Source organism: Helianthus annuus, chromosome 7 (genome assembly GCF_002127325.2).
Source record: "Helianthus annuus cultivar XRQ/B chromosome 7, HanXRQr2.0-SUNRISE, whole genome shotgun sequence".
NCBI lineage: Eukaryota > Viridiplantae > Streptophyta > Magnoliopsida > Asterales > Asteraceae > Helianthus > Helianthus annuus.
The window spans coordinates 74,833,683-74,842,364 of record NC_035439.2 but is presented as its reverse complement, the minus strand read 5'-3'; the positions used below and the strand labels follow the sequence as shown (position 1 = coordinate 74,842,364).

The window sequence follows — 8,682 nt, the reverse complement described above, 5'->3', positions numbered from 1 at the left end:
GTCTGAGTCTGGATGGTCAAATTCGTCAGTCAATGGTCCAAAGTCGTCAGTCAAACGGTCTTACAGTAAAGAATTTTTGTTATCAAAAGCAAATTTGATTGATGAAACATTTGAAGTTGCATATATTTTAAATGATTCGGACAAATTATACTCTGACAAAGAATTTCCAATAAGAAGTGTTCGTTTTGACATGATCAAAAAGGTTTTCAAAATGACAGAAATTAATATTTCTGAAATAAAAGATTTAAATCTTACTAGAAAACCTAAAAAGTACACTTCAAGAGTTCAACAACGTCTAAACAAGAAAAAGGGTTACAATTCTGGTTCGAGTTCTCAAAAGAAATCAAACCAAAATCGTAGCCACAAAAAGAAAGGGCTTGGTTTTATTCCACCAGAAAATCATAAAAATATGAAAAATTCTAAAACAAAAACAGAATTTGTTTCAGGTGGGAGTGCTGAAGAGGAACAGAAGAAACCATTCTGGAGACAGTCAAACCAAGAGTTTCTTGCTGAGAAGAGGAAGAATGGATCTGAAGTGTTACATCCAAAGGAAACTCGAACCTGTTACAAATGTAATGAAGCTGGTCACATTGCATGGAACTGTTCAAAAACTGTCAAAGCAAAACAGGGAGTTTCTAAGAAACTTAAAGAAAAAGTTGTTAATGTTGAACCACCAACCAAAAAACTTAAAGTTTTTGAAAATTCAATTTATGAGGTTGGTGAGTGTTCTAAAAAGAATTTTTATAAAAGGAAAGAGAATGACAACCAAATGTGGGTTGTTAAAAAGGTTAGTGAGAATGTCGGCGATGAATGTGGTTCCACAAAGCCAGTGGAGCCACAAGGTGAGGTGAAAATTTCATGAATGATGTTGATTTTCCATCACTGAAATTTGAGGAGGTTAAAAAGAAAGTTGGTAAAATTGATATCTCGAATTAGTTTTACAAAGAGAAAAATGAATTTGATGTCGAGAAAACATTCAACAGGAGTGTTAAGAAAACTTTTGGGAAAATGTTGAATGGAAAAGCAAAGGGGGTTAAAGATTTCTATGCAACTAAAAAGGCAACATACAACCCCACTATGCAAGAATTGAAAGCCATCAAGTCTGAGAAGACTTGGATGGAAGTTTGTTTCCCTTGAAGTCTTAGGACTATGCCGGAGATCCCAAGTTTTTATCGTGGATCAGGAATCGGCATCATTCATGTTTTATGAAGTTGAATGAGTTTGAAAAATATTTGAATTTTACAGGTGAAAGGACTACGCCGGAGCTTCCAGGTTGGTAAGTGCGAAGCAGGAATCGGCATCCTGATTGGTAAATGTAGACGTAATATTCCTACAGTTGGTAATTGTTTAGATATACCTACAAGTGGTATTGTTTGTGATTTTACAAGCGGTTATTCTTTACAAGTGGTACAGAGGTTGCTTGATTGCAAATGGTAAATCAGGGACATTAAGTTGTACTTGATTTACTACATATCTATACTATATAATATACATATCCAAAGGACTTCTTAAGGTCATAAAAATTTCCTTAAAACACTATTAAAGCATGATGTACAAGTTTTTTAAGCACCATAAACATTCACTTTCCACTTCTACCCTTTCACTAAAAAAATGGACACGGGTGATCTTCACCAGATCTAGGGTTTCACCATTCATTCATTTCAAAACATATCGCCGCTCCTCTGCTCCTCTCTCTCTCTCTCTCTCTCTCGCGATTTCACCAGATATATGAAGTTTCAATAGATCGATGAAGATTCTGACCTCCTGGTTCCGATTTCTGGCTTTTATTGGCTTTATTTCATCCGTATTTTCTCTTCCCTTTCGTCTTCCTTCTTACGAAGAGCAATATCCATCTTCAAGAGGTTACTTATAGGCTTGCTCAGGTATTCCTTGTATGATTTCGTATTCCTCGTATGATTTGTTGCTGATTGTTGTTATTTCCTTTGAAGATTTGATGATTAAACATGTGTTCACCACAGATCGACGGAGAAGATTTGCAACGGAGAAGAGGTGCAACTGAGACTTTTAGATCTGCGATCCCCAAACCCTAATACGGTAAAACTTTTAGATCTGGTATGTTTATATGCAGGTTGGGGGATTTTGATTTCAGGTTAGTGGTCTGATTTATCATATTGCAATTTTATACATGTTTAATTACATGAGCGAGTTTAATACCTGGGTTAATTTTGTTTTTTCTTTCACGTCATTTCCGGCTGTTGTTCTATCTTTATCGCAAACTTAAAGGTATGCTTTAAGATAAACTGAACAATTACGATTGTCTCTTCATGAATTCAGCTAATATCTGCAGTTGTGATGTAGTTTTGTGGTTTTATAATGCGACTCTGAGTTTTTAGTGATTTTGTTGAGAATTACAGTTCAATGTCTGGACCACTCGATTGATTTGAAAGGCCTTGTAAGTCCTGAATTTTATTATTTGATCATGTTTATAAATAACAATGTAATTCTAGGGGTTCATCATAGTTAAGTTATAGTTTTTATTATACAAGTCGGATTGCTGTATATTATAATTTTGTATTTATGTGTTTGCATTCTGGTGTTTTGTGTATTGTATATTACATTCTTGAATTTTGACGTCATGATGTGATGTAGTTGTGCATTAATGTTTAGAACTAGGTTAAGAAATCGGGGTTGAAGGTAATGGTTTCGTTCTCGACTTTGTGTTTTGCAATTTGTTTTTTGATATTGTTTGAGGTTTTTTGCTAGGGATTTGAACAATGTACACATCAAGGTTAAATTTTTTTGATTGATTGATATATTGAGTCTGTGTGTGTGCAATTTGTGGAATGTGTGTAGAATCAATAAGGCGATTGGAGTTGTGGGGCATGAGAGGAGAGTTTAATTAAGACTAAACGGGAATGGGGGTTTGTTCTTACTATATGAAATTTTTGATAATGTGATGCTGCTATTTTTTTAACTAAACATCTGCAAGTTTTTTTCTTTGCTTAAGTTGATGAAATTTATGTAAAGATGATGGAGCTAAAGCATCCAATGCTGATGCAATAGAGTATAGCCGCATAAGGAATACAAGTTAACGAGTCATGATGGAATCGATTATTACATCTTAGTGACTAAACTTTCGCCTTTTCTTTTGTTTTTAATGTACAGGTAGATTTGTAAGGCGGGATCACTGGATCCTAAAAAGGCAAACGAGAAAATATTAGTGTCTTTGGGGAGATAATGATTGGGTTGACAAAGATCAAGAAACAGCATTGACTAGGGCAGTTGGAATGCTTCTTTCTAATGTACAGGTAGATTTGTGCATCAGATCTACTTGGATTTACACTGTTGATTAGTGTGGTTGTGACTAAAAGGTACATACTTTGTCAAGCCATTAAGATTTTGGTGAGTAAAGAACTGGATCTGGATTTTCTTGTGAAGAATTGTTTATTAGTTTTGTTTTTTTTGCTTTGATATTATAAATAATCTTTGTTGCTTGCAGGCTTGCATTGAATTTTGAAATCAATAAATATCCACGGCAGATTTGTTGAGCTTGCCGGAAAATTCAGACGCTGGTTCGCCAGCCACCTACACTGCTCCACCGCCTGGTCTCATCAGGTATGCACAAACTAGGGCAAAACTATTTCTGTTTCGTGTTTTTTTTGGTTTTAACTTGTATTTTGTGGATTATTTTTAAATATACTTCTTATAATCTTATTTAGTTTTTTTTATGTAAGTTAAATGAATACAGGTGGACAAAAAAAGTGTCGGCGATTGACCCGTATTGGAAAATTATCCATTTCGATTGATGTGTACGTGACTCTTTTGCCACCTAGCCATGGTTTTTAACTTTGTTATAGATGCTACTAAACCTATGGAAGGTAAGTTAGCTACCTGGTTTTTACCTTTTTTTGATCTTTGTTATAAAATATTGGAATAATTCTTGTTCAAAGATGCCCTAATTTATTTACTTAGCTGTGAAATTTTAGTTTACTATACATCTTTGATGATTTGCAAGTTAGAACATTGACCAGTAGAAGTCTTCACTCAGTTAATTGAAATACTAACGATAGTTATGTCTATTAATCTGCAGTGACATCACTACAGGTTATTAAAGAAAGATTTAATTATCCAATAAGTAGTCTAAAAAATTAGAGGCGTAAGTACAGCCGACGCTTAACTAGGCATGGGCGACTTGTTGGGATTCATGGACAAAATCCATGAAGTCGTTCCAATGGACCAGCAGCCCGAACTTCTTCAAAAGCTGTCGGAAGGAAGCTTTACGGTGCGGATCATGTAAGAACAGTAAATTTAGTGAACATATATATCTCCTTAACAAACGAACGCGAACAAGGTCTTGTTCGTGTTCGGTCGGTTCATTTGCAGCCCTAATAATAAGTGAGTAACGATGGTTATTTTGCTTCGTTGTTTGTTTTTCTGAACAAGTTTAGGAGAGTGAAAGCTATTCTGCAGTTAGGTGTTTTAATTTGTTTGTGTATCGTGTAGGTTTTCTTGATGCTTCCTGGATTTAGTTTGGAGTTGATGCCAAAAGGTGGTGAAAAAGAAAGTCAGGCGAAGATAAACCGATACATGACAATGATGGATTCGATGACTGATGAAGGTTAGTCAAACGGTGACAAAATGTGTCGGTTAGTCGGGTTGGGTAAGTAGTAACGGGTTAAAATTCGGTTGAGCTGTAAACACGTCATTTTTTGTGTATAGATCAATACTGGTCGCAATAGCCTGAAAATACTCTTTTTTTCTTTTTAATTTTTTTAATAACCGATGTTAATTTTGAATACATAAACAGATTTTTATAATAATAAAATGAATCTTGACTTAGGGGTGCTAAACTGGTCGTGTTCGCGGGTTGTCGGGTTCAACCTGACCCGAACCCAAAAAATTTAGATGGACCCGAACCCGAAAATCATGTCATACATATGAACCTAAACACGAGCCGACTATTCGTGGGTTGATTTGAACATGACCTGCTCAGCCTGTTTAGACTAATCCCAAACCCACGAATTTCGTGTTAGGTTCGTGTCGTGTTAGAAATTCACACTCCTATCTTGAGTGAGACAGTTTAAGACGTATGGATTTTAAATGTGTTTCTAACCTGTATGGCTTACTTGATTTAAAAGGCGACCCAGATTGTCCCATTCAGTTTCTTGATAGGCTGATAGTTGTTTGGGTAATTGGTTAAAATGGGGTTCAGCTGAAACGGGTCACTTTTAGTACTGGTTAAAACGGGCTAGGCTGAGTCGGTCTGAGCTGCAAACACTTTCTCGTTTTCAGAGTTTTTATTAAACTGCATTATTTATTACAATTAAATTCAATTATTAGATCAAAACAGTTTTGCACCCATCATAATGGATATTGGGCAACCATTAACTTGTTTGGGTCGACCCATTCATAAGTAAATGGGTTGAATTCGCCACCTACAGAACATCCTTAATAATTTTTTTTCTATTTTTTTTGCAGAGTTGGATAGTACGAATCCAAAACTCATGAATGAGTCAAGGATGACTCGGATAGCAAGAGGGTCGGGTCGAAAAGTTAGGGAAGTTGTCGAGATGTTCGAAGAGTGTAAACGTCTAGCCAAACCATTTTAATCATGGAATTATATGTTTTGACTGTTCTTCTAGACGTTTTTTTTCTTTCTAAATAATATTATTAGTGTGATGAATAGTAATTACTTATTATTTTAATTTAATAATGTTGTTTTTGTAGTCATGTTTAGTACAAGTATAAATTGTTGGACAAAAGAACGTTGTTGGGTTGGTCCAAACTCTAAACCGACCCAGTATATGACTTTATTAACAACTTTTATATAACCATATATGCTTTTATCTTGTAGTGCCTTTCTGCACTTTCGCATATCAACAAGATATTTGAACTAAGAATTTCTAAGAAGCAAGCTAACTATTTCAGTGTAAATATTGTTTATTGAATTGTTTACCATAGCGTCGCTTTAATTGACAGGTTATGAACCAACTTTTAGGTTGTGACAGGCTGCTTCATGCTTATCAATGGATTTAGCTTATCCATATGAATATTTGGTTAGTTATATTCAACTGCAGCATAACATAAAGATAATTGATGTAAGAAGAGCAATCTGTATAAACTTATGTGATGCAACTTTTATGGATATAATATTTCTTTAAGTTTTTATTAGTGATGAAATGGAATTGATACTCATGTTACGTTGTACTTTTATCACGAGACGAGTGATAAATTCCATCATGTTATGTTGTACTATACAATATATCACGAGACGAGTGATAAATTAACAGTGAACGAGTATCCTATTGTAAATCGCGTTTTAAATTGTTTCCGCGGCATCGCGCGGGTTCCGGCTAGTGGGTAAAAGATAGACAAGATGATGAACCATATCCCCGTACTTAACAAGTGTTAAACTTTCAAGTGGTAAAAACAAACTTATTTTCCGGAAAAATCATTTTGATTAAAACAAACTTAAGTGTTTTGAGATCTAAATGAGAAAATGGTGTGTTGAAAGGGGGAGTTCTGATTGTTTATGCGCTAGTGGATGGCGAATTGATGCAATTCAATGTCAGTTGTCAAAGTTTCTGTACAGTTTGTTTTACATCTCATGTTTCAAGTGGGTCAAGAGCTTAGAAAGTTTTCAAATTTCCTTAATGTGTTTGCATTTTAGGGGAGTAGAAAATTTCAGAAAATCCAAAAACATTAGAAAATTTGAAAAAGACAAAAACATTATAAAATAAAAAATGAGTTTTGTTGTGAAAAGAGGAAATGATAGTACATCAGTGGACTATCACAACATGCTAAAGATTTGGAAAGTTAAAATGTGATAAACAATCTCACTGTGGATGTGTCAATAGATTTTTATACATTTAGTAAATTGTAACGAGATATAAACCTATAATTCAAACTTGCTTATTCTGTGGGTTAACAACATCTTGGATATATAGGAAACCCCTGAAATCTTGTTTGAAAGATCCCTTATTCTGAGATACTAGGTCTTTATGCTCAGTGATATCTGGGGTATTATCCCGGGACTTCTGCTGTATGGAAGTACTGACCTAGTCCCCGGATAATGCTTTCCGCAAAAGCTTGAAACATAGCATCGCCATCAGCAAGCTGATGAAACAGTAAAATTGATAGTCGCTGCTGTTGAAATCAAAAGATCCTCTAAAGGGGACACACCGAAAAGTCGAAGCCGTCATCTCTTTGCGTATACGGAAGTATCGACCTGAGCTCTCACGGCCCTCGCATCTAACCCCTGACAGATATCATCTGTAGTATACTCACCTGTAAGACTGAATATTGGGATCTGGATACGGGAGTATATTCAAGAAGTAGGACACACGGATAAGTTTACGTGTTTAAGACATTAACATCGTATCTCGGATCAATTGAAATTTGTGTGAAAATTTAAGTGGACAAATATACTGACAATCTAGGTGAATTGTTTAGAGCTTAAAATGAAATCAAGCTTAACGGTGTTGGTGACATGTCTCATAATCTGATATGATCCTCTTACATGAACTCACAAAAATATTGTCTGTAAATATTTCATTTCTGCATTCCGTTGTTTATACAATTGGTGTTAGTCATTTGTCTTTACAAGTGGTGTCATTTACTTTATTTTAGAAAAATCCAAAAAGATTTTGTGTGTGTTTTAGCATAAATTACTGAAAAAGTCAAAAAGATTTTCGACAACTGATGTTGAAAAGCAGATTTTCAAAATTCCGAGTGCTAAACATGATGACATTGTTGTGAGGGGGAGTGTGTTTTAAACATCAAAATGTTTTTTTTTTAAATCAACAAGTGGTTCATCATATAGAAAATGATTTGAAGGAGATTTGATGTTGGTGCATATGCTTATGAGAGAGAGTTGTCTGATTATTTCAGAGTGTTGGTGCATACAAATTGTTAAATTTAGAAAATTTACTTCTGGTTTGAGAATGTGCAGGTATAACCAGGTTTCAAGTTTGAATATAAAGATAAAGAGTCAGGTTACAATACCTGAGGATTCTGATTGGAGAGAGCCAGGTTTCGATCTTGAAACATGAAGAGCCAGACAATGATCCTGTTGAAGATATTGCTGAAGAACAAAGAAATGCCAGCAAATCGAGAGGGGGAGTCTGAAAATATTCAAGAAGATATTGTTAAAAGAAGAATTTGTTGATGAAGAGAGAGAGAGAAAAGTCCAGAGACTGATCAAGACTGAAGATGTGAAGACATGAAGTTGTCATGACTCGATAGTCGACTCGTCAACATCTGAGGGGGAGTCTGTTGGTGCACTACATCTGTCGACTTTGTCTTGTATCAAGTCTTACATTGAATTGTATAGATTAGGGCGCGTTTTACGAGAAAATAGGAAGAGTTTTGTGTTTAGTGAGCTGATTTCGCTCATAGGGACATTAGGTAGAGGTTTCGATGATATGGACCTGATGATTTCGCTTATCTGTACAACTGAGGTTTCGCTCTTGTGTACATGTACACTGGAGCGAAATCATCTGCCCTATATATAGGGTTCCATGAGCGAAATCATATAGCATTGCCTTGTTTTCCACGCCGAAGTGATGCCGGTGTGAAGATCGAGCTGTAATCATTGTCAAATCAATACAAACAGTAGATTAAGTGAAGAATCAGCTATTTCTACCTCCGTTTCTTGTTATTCCGCACCTGAAACGAAGTTGAACACCTCTGAATGACTCGTTCGGGTCAGAACACGATCCT

The 8,682-nt window shown here is 35.3% G+C and overlaps 1 long non-coding RNA gene across 18 annotated transcripts; it reads left to right on the top strand.

Moving 5' to 3' along the window:
- Positions 1–1,672: 1,672 nt before the first annotated feature.
- Positions 1,673–5,683, top strand: LOC110920790. 18 transcript variants are annotated; one of them, XR_002581900.2, is made up of 9 exons: positions 1,674–1,883; positions 1,980–2,244; positions 2,320–2,413; positions 3,127–3,363; positions 3,461–3,576; positions 3,696–3,839; positions 4,052–4,356; positions 4,465–4,579; positions 5,440–5,683. It is a non-coding gene; the product is annotated as an uncharacterized LOC110920790 (long non-coding RNA). The 18 variants fall into 18 exon arrangements; XR_002581903.2 differs by having other exon boundaries at positions 1,675–1,883; positions 2,376–2,413; XR_002581898.2 differs by having other exon boundaries at positions 1,676–1,883; positions 1,980–2,110; positions 2,376–2,413.
- The last annotated feature ends 2,999 nt before the right edge of the window (positions 5,684–8,682 follow it).